This window comes from Cibotium barometz, chromosome 27 (genome assembly GCF_041138505.1).
Source record: "Cibotium barometz isolate CiBa-2024 chromosome 27, ASM4113850v1, whole genome shotgun sequence".
Classification (NCBI taxonomy): domain Eukaryota; kingdom Viridiplantae; phylum Streptophyta; class Polypodiopsida; order Cyatheales; family Cibotiaceae; genus Cibotium; species Cibotium barometz.
Genome location: NC_141072.1, coordinates 31,422,288 through 31,444,563, shown reverse-complemented (window position 1 = coordinate 31,444,563; position 22,276 = coordinate 31,422,288).

Here is a 22,276-nt window from a genome sequence, read left to right as displayed (position 1 = left end):
ACAAGCCGACAATAGCCCATGCTCACGACCAGCCTATGGGCACCCCCCACTAGAAAAACAAGTCGGCCAGGTCACTTGGACAGGTCGGGTACTAGAGCATGCAGTCGGGTTGTACTAGAGCATGCAGTCGGCCAGCATCTGGGGACAGCCACCAACAACCCTGCCACACCTCTGAAAAATGGGAAAAATACATGGAGAGTGAGGAAATTGGGAAAATACATGGAGAGTGAGGAAATTGGGAAAACACTAAAATGGGCGGGCACACCCACAACAGAGGCCCTAGTATAGTGTACAGACAGGAGATGACTACTAACATGGTGATGGTGATGTGGTGATGTGGTGATGTGGTGATGGTGATGGTGGTTAATGCACTAGTATATGTGGGGGTGGTGGTAGTGATGCTACTACTATATCACGTCTTCCTCCTACACATTATATTGAGACTACTCCATGCACTATACTCGGGGTGTCACTCCTACAGGCACTTTGGGCTTGACTCTTAGAACCACTTTAGGCGTCACTCCATATTTCACTCTGGTAGGCACTGCTTTTGCCTACACTCCCTTTACTCCTTGCTCCCCAGCATCAAGACTCTATACTCCTATAGATGCTATGATGATGGGTCCATCATCATGGACCCATCATGGATGAGCTAGGTAGTAGGGTGCTGATGCATATGTGTTAGCTCTGTAGTATACAATTTGGCCATGACATCCTTGCAAAGTGGCACAACCAACCAAGAGAAAAAAAGAATTACATTCTTGAGAAGCTTCATAGAGAGGTCCTAGTGCCAACCCTCTCCACAATAAGTGCATACTCAAGAGACTGAGAGATCTTATGAGCCATTGAAGGTTTGATTAAAGGAAGGAAAGAGTAATGCCCCATATCTTGACATCAAATACTAAAGAAAGGCTAATGCAGAGATCTATGACACCCCCAATAAGTACAAGCAACAACGAGAGGCTGCTAAAGCATGCCTTGAAGTTTCGGGGACTTCTCACCTTGGTGCTGGTGGAACCAGGCACTTTCGTACATACTTGGTAAGTATACTTAATAATGTATGTATGAATTGCTAAATATACTAAATATTCTTCCTTAAATCTATGTAGAGAGAAGTAGTGGGGTGTGGTTATACTCAAGAAGAGTATGACTTCGCATGGTCTCACAAAACTACATCCTTGTTTAACAAGATAGAGTGGGAAGGACACGAGCTCAATTGGGTCCACGTCGTCAGTTACTATGTTAGTATATAATATCGCAAAATATTAAAGTTTTTTTAGTTTTCTAAATGTTATGCATAAGTGTGTATAAATTCATTTATCTTTTTTATGTTAAATTATCTTGATAAAACTTATGGTTCTATTCATGCAGGGACCTCCAAGGAGCCATGGAAAGCAGGAGGAGGCGTTAATGTGATCACGATGATGAGTAGCTCTAAGATAAGCCTTTTGTTTATACATACTCATATTTTTTGTTTATACATACTCATATTTTTTGTAAGTACTTTTTATAAGCAAGCTAGCTCTACTCTTTTTTTTTTTTTTTTTGTAACACAACTTTCAAAATTCCCAAAGTATCAAGATTTTCCTAAATTTCCTAGTATGGTGTTTGGAGTTTTATACTCCTTGATGAGTGAGGTTTCTTAACGTCAATTAGTTACCATATCTTGAATATGAATATTTGTGCACTTTTTAGTTTTGCAAATTTTACCCATCAATTTGATTATCTTTTCTGTATCTTTGTCTTTAATGTGTGTATATTTAAAGTGCCTCACTAGTGTCGATATTTATGTTAGTATAAAGTTTGGTACTTATGTTGGTATTTACGTTCATAAAAATGTCAATGCTCGATACATATACTAACATTTTCACCAACAATAATACTGACATCCACAGGTAGTTTTAGGCAAAAAAAACTAAGTCTAAATCATCAGTGCATACGACGATATTAGGCTGATCTCTTGTAGTGAGAGCTAGGATTTCATGGTGGATCATATCATGAGAAGAAGCTCATGGTATTATCATAATAAGGTTACTAACAATTAACCCAAGGTTTAACAAAGACTACCTACATACATCAACAATGGGCTTACACCATCACAAACAGACAAGTGCATTGTCCACCATGAGTGAAGATGAGTCATCTGCAACAAGCATTAGCATGTAAGAGTCACAAAGGATGTACACACACAATGGGCTGCCTAAAAGATCTTTGTCCACCCTTAAGAATGTGTTGTTTGACCAAGTAGAAATTAATAACTCTCTCCAACCATTGTAATTCCCATATGATTGCACTTAATGATGTAAAAGGATTGACCAAGCAAAGTAAAAGTTCCAACATCTAATGTTTGCTTAGACTAGCCTAGATATGGTTACACAATAAGCTGGTGCCCAATTAGTTATTAGGTTTGGATGCCCAAGCTTATAACTCTCTCGTATATAAGTCAATTTCTCTAATGATAAACTTGAGTGTTGAATGACAATGTGCTCTTGCTTCCTTGTATCCAAGTTATCTTGCCCTTTGGCCTCTTTATGTGTGCATGCTATTGCTTGTGTGTAAGAATATGATGTTGAGATATCAAGCTCATCTGGTGTGTGGGCGGTGGACATTGATGACCCGCTTGGGGGATAGGCCCCACACTTACGCCACTGCCATGGTTGGTGAGATTATGGGCCAGTGGGATGACAGACTGTGTGATAGCCATGTTTGGATTACTAGAGACTGGCATAGTTATAGCCCCAGCTCATGTAGACGAGTTCACACTATAGAGAACCCTAGTATGTTTTGGTTGAGTACTTTTCACATATAGTATGTACTGTTATCTTTTGTATATTGTGTGTTGAGAGAAGAAGAAGAAAGAAGAAAGAAAATCCAGCCTTCCACCTCTCTCTCTTGTGCTTGTCTACACTCTTTGTGTGTGTGTGTGTGTGTGTGTGTGTGTGTGTGTGTGTGTGTGTGTGTGTGTGTGTGTGTGTTTGGTAATTGCTTGCAAGGAGCTCAAGCTCACCCTCTCCCCCTACTGCTCTTCATGGTATCAGAGCTTGGTGAAGAGCTCAAGAGGCAAGCAAGAGGCAAGCAAAGAGGCGATACACGGGTAAGAGCATTTCCATATCTTTCCCTCTCTATTCAAAGCAGGTTTCCATAGGTAGCAATTGCAGGTAGCGGTAGACAGTCGAGCTACAGTCTCCATTTGGGTTGACCTCCTGGGAGGAGGAGATCTCAGCCCAAACAATCTCATGTGGTACTGATGATTTGCTCCAAATCATGCGGGCAATCATCATAATCAGTGGTCTCTCCATTTGCCTCCATCCCTCATCTATCCCTCTCTGAGATCTGTGATGTATACTAGGTCCCCAAATTGGAGCTCCATACTACAGGAGGGTCGGTGTGACAAGTGTATCAAATAGCCACAATTTGGTGCGTGGCTCCTTGAAACTGTATGTGTGCACACTACCTCTCAAGTGCCCCCAAGGCTGCATGCCCTCGAGCTAATCTAGCTGTTGCTACCTCCTTCAGGGAGAAATGCGGTCATGTGAAAGTAACTCCCAAGTAGACATGTGACCTGATGTACTCCACCGGCTCCCCTCGAAAAGTGAACTGAGGCTCTGATCTTGTCACCCATGCCCATAACCTTGGTTTTCCCAAGGTTCACTGTCAGATCTCTATCCACACAGAAAGCCTGTAATGCATCTAGGTGTCTCTGTAATCCCTCTGGAGAGTCTGAGATTAGAACAATATCATTAGCATATAACAAGATGGATATCAACACCCCTGCCAGGCATGCCCCTGGGCCTCCCAATCTATCTACATAATCAGAGACCACATCAATGTATAGTCCAAAGAGGGTGGGCGATAGCGGGCATCCCTGCTTCACCCCTATCATGCTGGTCACCCTATCAGATAGTCCCCACCTGGAGCTCGGACTCTGCCTATCACACAGACTCATACAAAGCATATATCCCCCACTGCATATCCTCGGGTACCTCAATGTCATGTAATGTGTGCATTAGCCTGGCACATGGTATGATATCGAAGGCTTTGTGGAAGTCCACAAAGTAGCAGTATATCCTTCTCTTCTATGCCCTGCCCTCTTCAATAAGTGGCCGAAGTGTCAGTATGTGATCCAAGGTAGTAAATCCTCTCCTGAAGCCAGCCTCTCCAAGAGAGAGAGAGAGAGAGAGAGAGAGAGAGAGAGAGAGAGAGAGAGAGAGAGAGAGAGAGAGAGAGAGAGAGAGTAAGGCAGGAGAGAGAGACTTTGTTCTATTCAAAGCAAATCTTACCAAATCATAAAACAATAGGTTTAGAATGGAGATGTGAGAGAGGGATGGGTAAGATGAGGGAAGGATGGGCAAGAGAGAGAGAGAAATAGTAAGGTAGAAGAGGGTAGCTCTAACCAAAAGTAAAAAAGGAAAGCAATGATATTTAAGTTTTTAATTTTTTTATTGTCGATATATATGTCAAAAAAGCAACAGTATGTGTTTTCCCAACATAGGAGCCCATTATAGAAGTTTCTTCACTAGAGAACTCAATTCTAGTTCTTCTCCATTCTGATAAGGAACATGAATACAAGGAAGGCTAAAGAGCCAATGTTTGGACTAACTTACACCCAAGGGATCCATAAGGACATTCGCATAACGTGTCCTTAGCTGCAGTTAGCTTGCAGCCTCAAAGCCAGACCGATGTAGAACAAGTGGTGCCATTGGAAACTCCATAGCCTAATCCCATGCAATAAGAAATCCCAAACCCTGATATAGAGGGTTTTGTGCAACCACTCCCTTACATCCCACCACCATGTGAATATGAAGAAGACATTCTTAGGACGATGTTTAAAATGGGAAGGGGTTTTGCACAAACATAACACCTAAAGGCCTAGAGTGGGGAAAAACAAAGCTAATCCACATCTCATGGATGATGACCAAATTTGATAAAATTGGAGATCCTCTTTAGTACCTAGAGAAGTTTGTTCCAAGACACCTTGTGAATATCCTCTAGGATCTCTTATTACTGGCACTTTAGAGAGTTTCCACCATGAGTTGAAGATGTCTTGCCTTGCTTGTGGATCGAGGGGCTTGGGTGATTGGGAGATTGATGCCCAGGGAGGTGTTGGGTTTAAGGCTTGGGTTGTTAGTAGCTTAGTTAACCAGTGGTTGCTATTTCCTAGAGGTGTAGAAGCCATCTATAGAAAAACTCAGTCTCAATACCATCCCTCTCATGAAGGCACAAAATGGAAAGCCCATTACATGAATCCCAAGTATAGAGAAATGGAACTTTGGAGAGCTATCACCATGAGTTGAAGATGTCTTGCCTTGCTTGTGGTTTGAGAGGCTTGGGTGATTGGGAGATTGATGCATAGGGAGGTCTTGGGTTTAAGTGCTCATGCTAGCTGACTACTATGATTGGGAGATTGATGCCTAGGGAGGTGTTGGGTTTAAGTGCTCACGCTAGCTGACTTCTATGATCTCTTGCTATTTAGTGCCTCCGACTAAGGCTTTTAAGCCTTATGTTGTAATCTTTTATTGCTATTGATGCTCTAACTAAGGCCTTTAAGCCTTATGTTTTAAGACTACTGCTATTGATGCTCTTGTTGACTAAGGCTATTAAGCCTTATGTTATAAGCTTTACAAAGATTAATGATTTTCTAAAAGTCTTTTTAATACATGGCACTCAATTTCCTCCTTATGTCTTAGCTCTTATCGATAGTAAGCTCTGAGAAAGCTACACTTAATGGCTTGCAATCCCCTCTAGCTCTTTTCACTTCTCAAACACACCACCATGTTCTACTTATGATCTTCTTTAACCAATGCCTATTGCTTTATAGGGCTTTCTTTCCCATGTGCTCAAAGTCCGTAACTCTCCTTTAACCAGTGCCTCCTTTGTAATGCCCTATGTAGCTCTAATTTTGCAAGGCTGTGATACCATTGTTGAATAATTATGCATGTTAAAGCCCAATAACAGGGATGATTTATTATATGAGGGTAAAACCCTTTATATACATCTTACAAAAAGAAGACTCTCTAAAAAATAATGGAAAGCACTCTGTTAAATCTTCATGAGTGGAAAAAAGCTTAAAGCCCACTTACACATGTATAGTCAATCAGGGTTGTTCACACACATGCTTGTGTGAAATTCGCATGCAGTCTTGATCATTAGGCTCACCTTGTCCTCGCCATAGCATCTTGAGCTTGTCTTTTCTCAATAGAAGTTATAATATAACTTAAACTTAGTGACCACATAAAAGAAAGATAAGCACTAAAACTTGAACTATCTATTTTATTGTTTGTGCCTTGTCTCATCCATCTTATGAGATATCTCTTTGCCTCGTAGTACTCTCTAACTATCCGTTCATCCTCATTGTTGTGCCAAGTTGAGGCACGTCATGATAAAAATGTCTAAGAAACTCAGAGATGTACATGCACACCAATGATTCTTGTACTAACCAACCTTATACCATGCTTCGTTATGGCCTTACCCTTTTTCAAACAAACTCCTCCAAGTTCTTCATAAATCTCTCCAAGGAAAACATCCATTGGCTATAAACAGTGCCAAAAATTGTAACCTTCTCAACTACATGTAGGGAGAATACTCATTGGAAAGGGCTTCTCAATAAAACACACTAATTCTAAGGAGTTTATTCTTGCATCTTCGATTGTTTATGAGTTTATCTTCTTCAAGGATATCCATCGAACTAAGGCATTGTTCTTGTAAATAACTCTCCTAATGTCTTCAATTACACAATCTTTAATTGTTTATGAGTTTATCTCCTTCAAGGATATCCATCAAACTAAGGCATTGTTCTTGTAAATAACTCTCCTAATGTCTTCACTTATGCAATCTTTAATTGCATATTTTACAATAGGAAGCACAAACTGCAATGTGACAGATGTATGTTATTAATAATGAACTTATATATGATAAAGGAGAGAGAAAGTGAGTTGTATATAACTGTAAAAACTTGACATGCCAGTCACGTGAGATTTTAGGCCACTCAGCTTATTGTTTTAAGTAAATTCACCCTTAAGACAATGCATGTGTCTTATTGGTGTACAAAAAGATGCAATAATATTCTTTACTCTTTTTTTCCTCTCTCTCTTGGATAAATTCTAGGGGGCTAGGGGTAGGACTACTTCAACTGATTCATCTCCCAAATGATGCTCCCAATATTTTGGAATATCTCTACGGGATCTAAGAAATTATTAATAAATCATTCCAGTAAGGGAGTTGGTGAAAAAGGGAGAGCCTCTTCATTCCATCTATAGGTTCTTCATTACTGTTACCTCTCCATAATTCCAATCAATCACTTACTTTCATTCTATGAGGTGGTCGATCGAGTTTTCCATCATGTAGTGGATGATGCAACGAAAGATATACTACATGTCCTCATATTATCTTCTTTATAGTTGGAGGATGATGCACATCCAATTAAGGTCGACAAAGAGGACATGCATGGTAACTGACTTGTAGCAAGGCCTATGTAACATCATTTAGTTATATTATGATCATGTGAAAATTTATCTTTACTATTGTGAAAATTTAGATTTGCTACTAACCTAAACAATCGCCTAAGCCCAAATGTCCACAAAACAGTATTCCCTTTATACTTGTTGATCCATTTTGAGGACATTTAGACATGTCATGAATGCATGTCCATAAGGTTTGTAGTTCTTCTCCTAAGGCTGCCATGTACACGCCCATGTTTTTAGATTTGAACCTTTTAGGCAATAAACCAAGCAAGCGATGTCCCTTTTTAATGGTCAACCATGGAGGGATATTATAATTTATTAATACCATTGGTGAGATGCTTCATATTGTAACCAAATGGGTTAATGCCTTCCATTGCCAAATCCGAGATGTATGTATCGAGGCCCTTCTTTAAAGTCAGGTCATGTCTCCTCAATGTGTCTCCACATAGTGCAATCACCAGGAATGTGTAAGATGCCAACTATGGATCGGCTTTCAGCATGCTAAGTCATTAGGTCTGCTATGGACTTGCACTTACACATGTGTTGGATTCTTGGGATGATTGGAAAATGCCTTAGAATTTTACAAGGAATTATTCCACCTTGTAAATCTTGTCTATACCATTGAGCTCTACATTTTGAACATGTGGAGTTTACTAAGACCCCCATAAAAGAGAACGTAATCATTTGGGCATGTATGTATATAATTGTAGTCTATACCAATTGAGCTTTGAATCTTCTTTACATTATCTTGTGACTCAAGCATAGAGTTTCTCTCCAATATAATATTGTATATTTCAATGACCTTGCAAATTATGACCAACAATATGATGTTAGCTTTTTTTATTAAAGAGGATAAGATTAAGAAAGAGAGAGGAATTTGAAAGAGGATATAGATAATTACTTGAATAATTCTAAGATAATCGTATTATCTGTCCAACCATAGAGTGATTGTAGATTGAGCTAATGCTAGGAAAGCTTGTAACTTTGATGTTTTTTCTCCATCAAACAATGGTGTAGTCTGAAGATGTGCTTTCTTAGACATTGTGTTTAGTCCATCCTATGTATTATCATCAAACATTGCATCGATTAGCTCTTCCACATAATCTTCTTATGTATGTGGTTTCGTATCCTCTTGCATGTGTGGCTCCATATCATTAACCAATTCTTCAAGTGAATCTTGTTGTTCTTGTTCAAGAATCGCATGCCTTGTACCTTGCCTAATTTTTTTTATAGATTCTATGGTCTCATCAGTTTGAATTTGCATGTGCTCTACATCATCTACATTCATTAGGAAAAATTTAGACTCAAAAAGTGTCCTCTAAGAACTACCATGTCAGATTTTTATAAAAACATGGGTTGATTTGCAAATCAAATCAAAATTTGTAGGAGATTGTAGATTGGGAATCTACAATCTCAAGATCTTTCCAATGATCTATAGCATGATGGGCAATTTTATATATGAAAGAAGTTTCCAAATTGGTGATGATGTGGCATGTTACCACATCATCACCAATTTGGAAACTTCTTTCATATATAAAGTTGAATATCCCATGTCATCACCAATTTGGAAACTTTTTTTAGATATAAAATTGCCTATCATGCTATATATCATTGGAAAGTTCTCAAAGAGTAACATGCCATGTCATCGCCAATTTAGGAACTTCTTTCATATATAAAATTGCCCATCATGCTATATATCATTGGAAAGATCTTAAAAAGTAGATTCCCAATCGAGTCCAAATTTTGCCTAATGCTACATAATTATCAAAACAATTTTGAGAGAGACCATGGAGAGTGAGATGGATAGGGAGAGGATGTAAGAAAGAGCCTAATCAACTAAGCTCATCAGAATCATATACTTTAATTTAAGTAAGGACTTATCCTGGTATCATTTAAAGTGTTGTAGAGCTATTTGATGTCATCTTCTAATAGAGTACTTATAATGTGTATACAGACATTGGATACTCTGCTCCAACCATGCCTGCATGTTCCCTTGTTTAGTTTAAGATGATGAGCTGTTTACATGTTCCATTGATAAAACAAAGAGAGATTAAGAGAAATGTAATGGGGATCAAGAGAAATATTATGGAGAAATGTAATAAGGATCAAGAGATAAAGAGAAATGTTATGGAGAAATGAAAATATGGCTCCCTTTAACTCAGAGTTTGAATTATGGGTCTGTGTGGGGTTACTTTTTTTCCATAAAATTCAGAACATTAAAGAAATTATAGGATCGTGGTATAGACATTGGTATAAACGTCAATAATTTTCATGTATATATTGACACTCATATCAATGCGCATACCCACGATTATACCAATATTGGAAAAACACATCGATACTTTTTTTGACATATATGTTAACATCAAAAAATTAAAAAACCTGAATATCATTGCTTTCCTTTTTTTTACTTTTGGTTTTGAAAACAGAACATAGCCTCTCTCTCCTGCCTTACTATCTCTCTCTCTCTCTCTCTTGCCCATCCTTTCCTCACCTCTTACCCATCCCTCTTTCACCTCTCCATTCTAAATCTAATGTTTAAAGATCTCGTAAGATTTTCTTTGTTAACATTCTCAGTATTTTGTTAATTTTCTTAAGATTTTTGATTAATTTAGGTTTTGGTTTTTTTAATTTTGCAGGATTCTCTTCCCACTCTTATCCCTCATTCTTTCTCTCAATCTCTCTTTCTTGTAAGTAGGTAAGAGCACCTATTTGTTAGAGTTAGTTTTTTTTTAGTTTTACGGTTTTTTTGTTGAGTTTTACATTTTTATGACTCAAATTAGTGAATGGATTTACAGCTTTAAGTATCTTATCTTTTTTGAGCCATTAGCTCTTCTCAACAAACTCTAGATAAGCTCTTTTTCTATTTATGCTTTTCTTGTTTGCATTCTTGGGTGCTGGGGTTTAGGAATATAGAGAGCATGCTCTCTATGCAGGTAAAAAGCATACTCTTTATGCATGCTTAGAGCATGCATACTCGATGCATGCATAAAGAGAGTGAGATTTATGTATGCATAAAGAGAGCAATATTTATGTATGCGTATTCTATGCATACATAAAGGGCATGTATACTTTATGTAAACAAGGTCTATGCATGCATACTCTATGCAGGATTCTCTATGCATGCATAAAGAGAATGCATACTTTATGTAAATAAGATCTATGCATACACAGAGCATAGAGCATGTATACTCTAGTATTGGTCCTATGATTGCTTAATTTTCTTATATTGTAGGTCTCTCGGCTTTTTTGAGGCATTAGCTCTTCTCAATGAACTCAAGGTAAGATCCTTTTCTATTTATGCTTTTCTTATTTGCACCCTTGGGGTCTACTAGGATTAGAGAGAGGGAGATCATGCTTAGAGAATGCCCTATGCATGCATAAAGCATACTCTTCATGCATACTTAGAGCATGCGTACTCTATGTATGCATAAAAAGAACGAGCTCTATGCATACATACTTTAGCATTGGTCTCATGATTGCTTTATTTTCTTGTATTGTACATCTTTTCCTTTTTGAGCCGTTTTCTCTTCTCAATGAAATCGAGGTAAGCTATTTTGCTATTTATGCTCTTCTTGCTTGCACCCTTGGGTGATGGGGTTTAGGATTAGAGAGAGAGAACATGCTTAGAGGATGTTCTATGCATACGTAAAACATACTTTTTATGCATGCTTAGAACATGCATACTGTAAGATTCCTCCCCCACCCCCTTTTTGATGTCTAATATCTTTCCCTGTAATCAATCCCTCTTCAGAAATATAAAGACCTTGTTTCTATCTGTTTTAGCCTAGAGAGAGAAAAATATTCTAGAGAGAGAATATTCAGATTTTGAATATTTTTGGATAGAAAAATATCTCTTCTAATTCAGATGAGTTCCCCTGAAACAGAAATTCAAAAAGAATTTTCCAATGTGCAATTGGAATTAATTGAAAATAGGTATAAAGAACCTTAGCCTAAGGGTCCAGAAATCTTTAGACTATGGTCCAATTAAGGTTCCTATGGACCAATAGCATCAATCCATGTGTAGGGAGGAGATAAATCCAACTTGTAAAAAGAAAATACCCAAAAATGAGTAAATGCTCACATGAGGTGAAGAGTTGAAAATGTACAAGGTTTATTAGTAAAAAAACTATGTGCAATATTAAAAATATGAGATATTTTGGGTATAATGATTTTATTATGACACATATGTAAGGAAGGGGAGTCCCTTAAATGCTCACATAAGATGAAGAGTTGAAAATGTACAAGGTTTATTAGTAAAAAACTACGAGCAATATTAAAATGATTCCATTATGACACATATGTAAGGAAGGGGAGTTCTTTAAAGGAGGTGCATATTTCACATAAGATGAAGAGTTGAAAATGTACAAGGTTTATTAGTAAAAAACTATGAGCAATATTAAAATGATTCCATTATGACACATATGTAAGGAAGGGGAGTTCTTTAAAGGAGGTGCATATTTCACATAAGATGAAGAGTTGAAAATGTACAAGGTTTATTAGTAAAAAACTATGAGCAATATTAAAATGATTCCATTATGACACATATGTAAGGAAAGAGAGTTCTTTAAAGGAGGTGCATATTTCACATGCTTGAATGAGTTTTAAACTCATAAAAATTGAGATATTTCATCTCTCCTCTCTCCTCATTTAAGTCTAGTTCCAAAAAGTTAGCTTAACTGACCTAAAAATGGTCAAATATTGACCAAACTGATTTAGAAAATCTAGAATCAGTTTGTTTGGTTAGGAGCTCAATTTTTCCTATAAATAGAAGCCTCCCCCTTGTTGAAAAATATATAGTGTTTATGCACCGTTACTCTACTCCACCTAAGCCAAGAACTGTGAATTCATTTAATAATTCACTAGTTTTTGGAGCTTCCCTCTTTCTTCAATCCCCATTAGTGGCTCCATCAACATACTTAACCAATTGATTGGTTGGGGGCCTCTACCGTGAACAAAGAATCAAGCAATTTGTAAGGTAATTAGTGAATATTAATCTTTTCTATAATTTCTCAATGTTTCTCTCTTCTCAACCCCTCTCAAGCTTGAGAAGCTTAATTGGTATGGTTTTTAAATGCTATTGAAGTTAATTAAGTCAATATTAGGTAATTTGGGAAAAATCTCACATTTTGGGAATCAATTACTCCATATAGTTTTGGACATATCTTAAACATACTAACTCCAAATTTGTCGGAGATCATAGATTTAGATTCTACTCTTCAAGATCTTTCCAATGATATGTCACATGAGGGGGTTTTGACAAACTTTTGGACAAGTTCACCATGCTCCCATTTTTCAAATGGGAATGGGATTTTTCCCAAATTATCTAATATGGTGTTAATTGGTGAATAGTAGTGAAGAGTTACATAATTTAATAAATGCTATTGAAGTTAATTTCTATTTATGTTTAAATTCTAATGGTTTTTATGTAAATTCTCTCTCTCACTCAAGAAATGGTCATACTCATGACCCATTCTCAATCCAAATCAAGCTTTTCATAAAGCTTTTCCTTAACCCAAGATTAAGCTATGCTTGAGGCCAAATTAATGGCTTTTTTCTATGCTTTTAGTTTATGTATAATCCATTATGGATTAATGATCCAATTAGAGATCATTTTAATTATTTCCTTAATGATAAGCTTTATCCCTTAGAAAAATTGAGATTTATCAGTCATAGCAGCGGAGCTATGGCAAAATTTTTATAAAAATTATGCATAAAATAATTTCATTCAAAGCATAAAAAGAAGACTTCCTACCATATTCTAGGAATTATCATCCTAGATTAATTGAAAGAATTTCATTATAATCATGGAGAAATTGAATTTTAATATCATGCATAAAGGATAAGTTTTTATATCAAAAGTGTTATTTTTACCATTTTTATTTCATGCATAGAAGTATGCATAATGGTTAAATTTTTATATCAAAAGTGTTATTTTTACCATTTTTATTTCATGCATAGAAGTATGCATAATGGTTAAATTTTTATATCAAAAGTGTTATTTTTACCATTTTTATTTCATGCATAGAAGTATGCATAATGGTTAAATTTTTATATCAAAAGTGTTATTTTTACCATTTTTATTTCATGCATAGAAGTATGCATAATGGTTAAATTTTTATATCAAAAGTGTTATTTTTACCATTTTTATTTCATGCATAGAAGTATGCATAATGGTTAAATTTTTATATCAAAAGTGTTATTTTTACCATTTTTAATTCATGCATAGAAGTATGCATAATGGTTAAATTTTTATATCAAAAGTGTTATTTTTACCATTTTTATTTCATGCATAGAAGTATGCATAATGGTTAAATTTTTATATCAAAAGTGTTATTTTTATCAATTTTTATTTTCATGCATAGAAGTATGCATAATGGATAAATTTTTATATCAAAAGTGTTATTTTTATCAATTTTTATTTTCATGCATAGAAGTATGCATAAAGGATAAATTTTTATATCAAAAGTGTTACTTTTATCATATTTGAATTTCATGCATAAAGGCATGCATAAAAGTTGATTATTTTATTATAAAAGTGTGTCTTTTATTATATTGAATTTCATGCATAGAGGTATGCATAAAGGTTGATTATTTTATTATAAAAGTGTGACTTTTATCATAATTGAATTTCATGCATAGAGGTATGCATAAAAGTTGATTATTTTATTGTAAGAGTGTTACTTTTATCATATTGGATTTCATGCATAGAGGTATGCATAGAGGTATGCATAAAAGATATTCTTTTTATACTAAAAGTGTGATTTTTCTCATAAATGGATTTTATGCATAACTTAGATGCATAAGAGAAATTCTTTTATTCTAAAAGTGTAATTCCTACCAAATTGAATTTATGCATAAGAAGATGCATAAAAGATTGATTTTAATTTCGAAAGTGTTAGTCTCCTTAAATGGAATTTATGCATAAATAAATGTGTAGAGAAATCTTATACTAAATATAAGAATTCTCTTAAAAAAGATATGAAATGTGATAAGATGTGATAAGAGGTGTATGAGATGTGATAAGATTTGATAAGATGTGTATGGAAAGTGATAGGATGTGATAAAAGGTGTATGAGATGTAAAAAGATGTGATAAGATGTGTATGAGATGTGATAGAATGTGTTAAGATGAGTTAGGATGTGTTAAGATGTATATGGGACGTGTTAGAACGAGAATGGATGTAATATGGTTGTATGAACGTGATGTGGATGTATGCATGTAGATGTATATGTATGAATGGGAATGTTGATGTGGATGTATATATATGTATGTGGATATAGATGTGGATGTATAGATGTGAATGGGAATGTGGATGTGGATGTATGTGAATGTGGATGTAGATATGGATGTATAGATGTGAATGGGAATGTGGATGTGGATGTATGTGAATGTGGATGTGAATGTGGATGTAGATGTGGATGTATAGATGTGAATGGGAATGTTGATGTGGATGTATAGATGTGAATGGGAATGTTGATGTGGATGTATGTATGTATGTGGATGTAGATGTGGATGTATAGATGTGAATGGGAATGTGGATGTGGATGTATGTGAATGTGGATGTAGATGTGGATGTATAGATGTGAATGGGAATGTGTGGATGTATAGATGTGAATGGGAATGTGGATGTGGATGTATGAATGAGGACGTGATAATGGATGTATGCATGTAGATGTGGATATATGGATGTGAATATGAATGTGTAAGTAAATATATAAATGAGGAAGTGATAATGGATGTATGCATGTAAATGTGGATATATGGATGTGAATATATGAATGTGGATGTGGATGTGGATGTATGGATGTGGATATGGATGTGTATGTATGAATGTAGATATGAGATATGGATGTATAAATGAGGATGTGAAAATGGAGGTATACATGTAGATATGGAAGTATGGATGTATGGATGTGAATGTGGATGTATGGATGTGAATGTGGATGTGGATGTGGATGTGGAAGGATGTGGATATGGATGTGTATGTATGAATGTGGATATGGGATGTGGATGTATAAATGAGGATGTGAAAATGGATGTATGCATGTAAATGTGGATATATGGATATGAATGTGAATGTGTATGTGAATTAATGTGTCGTCGATATGAGGAAATGGATGAGAATGAGTACACATTGAATGGAATGTGGAATAAGTAATGTGGACTAAGGAGGGATAATGTGGAAAGACGAGAGTTCGATTTAGAAACTGTATTTTGTGACTGTTTGTAAATGACTGTTTTATGTCAAGAATGCTGGGGAAGCATTTTGACCGTCTTGTGGATTAAGGTCATGAAGACCTAACTGTTAAAGTTGCAACTGCTGACGGAGAGTCAATGGAGGACGTCTCGCGTAGCAAGGTCGACTGAGGTCTTGACCAGCCTCGGTTCGATTTAAATGGTGAGCTTCCGGTACGGTGGATGAGGGACCAAGGAAGCGGCCTATGAGTGAAGCGCTAGGTCACCTGCGAAGGATCCTAGAGGGTGCTGACCATACGGTGCTCGGGCTCTGGGTCGCCGAAGATACCCACACGTGCGTCGTGGAAGATATTGGAACAAGGAGTAAGAGTTGTTTTGTGAAACCGGGCATGGATCTGGTTGATTGACCTTGCTGGTCTTCAATGGATGAGTCCATGGCTCTTTATATGGATCTGTTGGTTGATCTTGCTGATCTTCAACGAGAGTCCATCTTGATTTTTATAAGTGATTATATTGCCGAGTATTATGGGCTAGGAACTATTGAAAAGGCCCCTGTGTGGACAGGTGGTGAGCGTTCTAGTTGCCAATGATGCCATAGATACTCTGATGAAGGAATGATGGGAAATTATGAATCAACCAGATAAATTGGAAGATTGTGATCAGTGGTACTATGGTTTCATTAAAGGATTGTTTTAAAGTTAACTGAAACTAAGAAAAAGGCAATTTCATATTGGGTGTGTAAATGGTGTGGCTAGTTTTATGTTTGCATGAACTTCCGGCTAGGGGGCCTTGGAACTCTTTTCCTTGGTACCCGGGACAAAACTTAACCAAATTCCAAATTGGATCCCATCACTACAGTGGTTGGGCGGTTGGCTAACCCATGGGATCGGATGGGGTTAGGCTGGACTGATGGATCCGTAAATCGAGATCTAATTTCTATTATTACGATAGATGAAGTAAATCCCGGATAGAAATTGTTCTATGGATAGGAATCAACGGCTGTGCCTCTTGATGGGGAAAAAAGCGTTGATCCCAATGATCCAAGTGCAAGTTTCTTCCTTGATTTGACCAAGTACCATTAAAGGTGCAGTCAGATCAGTTGATCTATAATGATATTGACTACGTTAGTAAAGAGTTATCCTGGTGGAATCGCCCATGCTTTCCGGGTAAAGGAAGTTTTTCCGGTTTCGGTTTTGGACAAACCGATGGATTAGTCTCTTGTCCGGATATCCGCGGGCGAGGCCCCGACTGTGAGACCCCTACCCACGCATGATGTGCTACTTCCGCTGCTAGTACTCCGAATCCGTTGCGCGGTGGGAACAGGGATCTCACAGTACCCCTACCCACGCATGATGTGCTACTTCCGCTGCTAGTACCCCGAATCCGTTGCGCGGTGGGAACAGGGATCTCACAGTCGGGGCCTCGCCCGCGGATATCCGGACAAGAGACTAATCCGTCGGTTTGTCCAAAACCGAAACCGGAAAAACTTCCTTTACCCGGAAAGCATGGGCGATTCCACCAGGATAACTCTTTACTCTAACGTAGTCAAGATCATTATAGATCAACTGATCTGACTGCACCTTTAATGGTACTTGGTCAAATCAAGGAAGAAACTTGCACTTGGATCATTGGGATCAACGCTTTTTTCCCCATCAAGAGGCACAGCCGTTGATTCCTATCCATAGAACAATTTCTATCCGGGATTTACTTCATCTATCGTAATAATAGAAATTAGATCTCGATTTACGGATCCATCAGTCCAGCCTAACCCCATCCGATCCCATGGGTTAGCCAACCGCCCAACCACTGTAGTGATGGGATCCAATTTGGAATTTGGTTAGGTTTTGTCCCGGGTACCAAGGAAAAGAGTTCCAAGGCCCCCTAGCCGGAAGTTCATGCAAACATAAAACTAGCCACACCACTTACACACCCAATATGAAATTGCCTTTTTCTTAGCTTCAATTAACTTTAAAACAATCCTTTAATGAAACCATAGTACCACTGATCACAATCTTCCAATTTATCTGGTTGATTCATAATTTCCCATCATTCCTTCATCAGAGTATCTATGGCATCATTGGCAACTAGAATGCTCACCACCTGTCCACACAGGGGCCTTTTCAATAGTTCCTAGCCCATAATACTCGGCAATATAATCACTTATAAAAATCAAGATGGACTCTCGTTGAAGATCAGCAAGATCAACCAACAGATCCATATAAAGAGCCATGGACTCATCCATTGAAGACCAGCAAGGTCAATCAACCAGATCCATGCCCGGTTTCACAAAACAACTCTTACTCCTTGTTCCAATATCTTCCACGACGCACGTGTGGGTATCTTCGGCGACCCAGAGCCCGAGCACCGTATGGTCAGCACCCTCTAGGATCCTTCGCAGGTGACCTAGCGCTTCACTCATAGGCCGCTTCCTTGGTCCCTCATCCACCGTACCGGAAGCTCACCATTTAAATCGAACCGAGGCTGGTCAAGACCTTAGTCGACCTTGCTACGCGAGACGTCCTCCATTGACTCTCCATCAGCAGTTGCAACTTTAACAGTTAGGTCTTCATGACCTTAATCCACAAGACGGTCAAAATGCTTCCCCAGCATTCTTGACATAAAACAGTCATTTACAAACAGTCACAAAATACAGTTTCTAAATCGAACTCTCGTCTTTCCACATTATCCCTCCTTAGTCCACATTACTTATTCCACATTCCATTCAATGTGTACTCATTCTCATCCATTTCCTCATATCGACGACACATTAATTCACATACACATTCACATTCATATCCATATATCCACATTTACATGCATACATCCATTTTCACATCCTCATTTATACATCCACATCCCATATCCACATTCATACATACACATCCATATCCACATCCTTCCACATCCATATCCACATCCATATCCACATCCTTCCACGTCCACATCCACATCCACATTCACATCCATACATCCACATTCACATCCATACATCCATACTTCCATATCTACATGTATACCTCCATTTTCACATCCTCATTTATACATCCATATCTCATATCTACATTCATACATACACATCCATATCCACATCCATACATCCACATCCACATCCACATTCATATATTCACATCCATATATCCACATTTACATGCATACATCTATTATCACTTCCTCATTTATATATTTACTTACACATTCATATTCACATCCATATATCCACATCTACATGCATACATCCATTATCACATCCTCATTCATACATCCACATCCACATTCCCATTCACATCTATACATCCACACATTCCCATTCACATCTATACATCCACATCTACATCCACATTCACATACATCCACATCCACATTCCCATTCACATCTATACATCCACATCTACATCCACATACATACATACATCCACATCAACATTCCCATTCACATCTATACATCCACATCAACATTCCCATTCACATCTATACATCCACATCTACATCCACATTCACATCCACATTCACATACATCCACATCCACATTCCCATTCACATCTATACATCCATATCTACATCCACATTCACATACATCCACATCCACATTCCCATTCACATCTATACATCCACATCTACATCCACATACATATATATACATCCACATCAACATTCCCATTCATACATATACATCTACATGTATACATCCACATCACATTCATACAACCATATTACATCCATTCTCGTTCTAACACGTCCCATATACATCTTAACACATCCTAACTCATCTTAACACATTCTATCACATCTCATACACATCTTATCACATCTTTTTACATCTCATACACCTTTTATCATATCCTATCACTTTCCATACGCATCTTATCAAATCTTATCACATCTCATACACCTCTTATCACATCTTATCACATTTCATATCTTTTTTAAGAGAATTCTTATATTTGGTATAAGATTTCTCTACACATTTATTTATGCATAAATTCCATTTAAGGAGACTAACACTTTCGAAATTAAAATCAATCTTTTATGCATCTTCTTATGCATAAATTCAATTTGGTAGGAATTACACTTTTAGAATAAAAGAATTTCTCTTATGCATCTAAGTTATGCATAAAATCCATTTATGAGGAAAATCATACTTTTAGTATAAAAAGAATATCTTTTATGCATACCTCTATGCATGAAATCCAATATGATAAAAGTAACACTCTTACAATAAAATAATCAACTTTTATGCATACCTCTATGCATGAAATTCAATTATGATAAAAGTCACACTTTTATAATAAAATAATCAACCTTTATGCATACCTCTATGCATGAAATTCAATATAATAAAAGACACACTTTTATAATAAAATAATCAACTTTTATGCATGCCTTTATGCATGAAATTCAAATATGATAAAAGTAACACTTTTGATATAAAAATTTATCCTTTATGCATACTTCTATGCATGAAAATAAAAATTGATAAAAATAACACTTTTGATATAAAAATTTATCCATTATGCATACTTCTATGCATGAAAATAAAAATTGATAAAAATAACACTTTTGATATAAAAATTTAACCATTATGCATACTTCTATGCATGAAAATAAAAATTGATAAAAATAACACTTTTGATATAAAAATTTAACCATTATGCATACTTCTATGCATGAATTAAAAATGGTAAAAATAACACTTTTGATATAAAAATTTAACCATTATGCATACTTCTATGCATGAAATAAAAATGGTAAAAATAACACTTTTGATATAAAAATTTAACCATTATGCATACTTCTATGCATGAAATAAAAATGGTAAAAATAACACTTTTGATATAAAAATTTAACCATTATGCATACTTCTATGCATGAAATAAAAATGGTAAAAATAACACTTTTGATATAAAAATTTAACCATTATGCATACTTCTATGCATGAAATAAAAATGGTAAAAATAACACTTTTGATATAAAAATTTAACCATTATGCATACTTCTATGCATGAAATAAAAATGGTAAAAATAACACTTTTGATATAAAAACTTATCCTTTATGCATGATATTAAAATTCAATTTCTCCATGATTATAATGAAATTCTTTCAATTAATCTAGGATGATAATTCCTAGAATATGGTAGGAAGTCTTCTTTTTATGCTTTGAATGAAATTATTTTATGCATAATTTTTATAAAAATTTTGCCATAGCTCCGCTGCTATGACTGATAAATCTCAATTTTTCTAAGGGATAAAGCTTATCATTAAGGAAATAATTAAAATGATCTCTAATTGGATCATTAATCCATAATGGATTATACATAAACTAAAAGCATAGAAAAAAGCCATTAATTTGGCCTCAAGCATAGCTTAATCTTGGGTTAAGGAAAAGCTTTATGAAAAGCTTGATTTGGATTGAGAATGGGTCATGAGTATGACCATTTCTTGAGTGAGAGAGAGAATTTACATAAAAACCATTAGAATTTAAACATAAATAGAAATTAACTTCAATAGCATTTATTAAATTATGTAACTCTTCACTACTATTCACCAATTAACTTCAATAGCATTTAAAAACCATACCAATTAAGCTTCTCAAGCTTGAGAGGGGTTGAGAAGAGAGAAACATTGAGAAATTATAGAAAAGATTAATATTCACTAATTACCTTACAAATTGCTTGATTCTTTGTTCACGGTAGAGGCCCCCAACCAATCAATTGGTTAAGTATGTTGATGGAGCCACTAATGGGGATTGAAGAAAGAGGGAAGCTCCAAAAACTAGTGAATTATTAAATGAATTCACAGTTCTTGGCTTAGGTGGAGTAGAGTAACGGTGCATAAACACTATATATTTTTCAACAAGGGGGAGGCTTCTATTTATAGGAAAAATTGAGCTCCTAACCAAACAAACTGATTCTAGAATTTTCTAAATCAGTTTGGTCAATATTTGACCATTTTTAGGTCAGTTAAGCTAACTTTTTGGAACTAGACTTAAATGAGGAGAGAGGAGAGATGAAATATCTCAATTTTTATGAGTTTAAAACTCATTCAAGCATGTGAAGTATGCACCTCCTTTAAAGAACTCTCTTTCCTTACATATGTGTCATAATGGAATCATTTTAATATTGCTCATAGTTTTTTACTAATAAACCTTGTACATTTTCAACTCTTCATCTTATGTGAAATATGCACCTCCTTTAAAGAACTCCCCTTCCTTACATATGTGTCATAATGGAATCATTTTAATATTGCTCATAGTTTTTTACTAATAAACCTTGTACATTTTCAACTCTTCATCTTATGTGAAATATGCACCTCCTTTAAAGAACTCCCCTTCCTTACATATGTGTCATAATGGAATCATTTTAATATTGCTCGTAGTTTTTTACTAATAAACCTTGTACATTTTCAACTCTTCATCTTATGTGAGCATTTAAGGGACTCCCCTTCCTTACATATGTGTCATAATAAAATCATTATACCCAAAATATCTCATATTTTTAATATTGCACATAGTTTTTTTACTAATAAACCTTGTACATTTTCAACTCTTCACCTCATGTGAGCATTTACTCATTTTTGGGTATTTTCTTTTTTACAAGTTGGATTTATCTCCTCCCACATG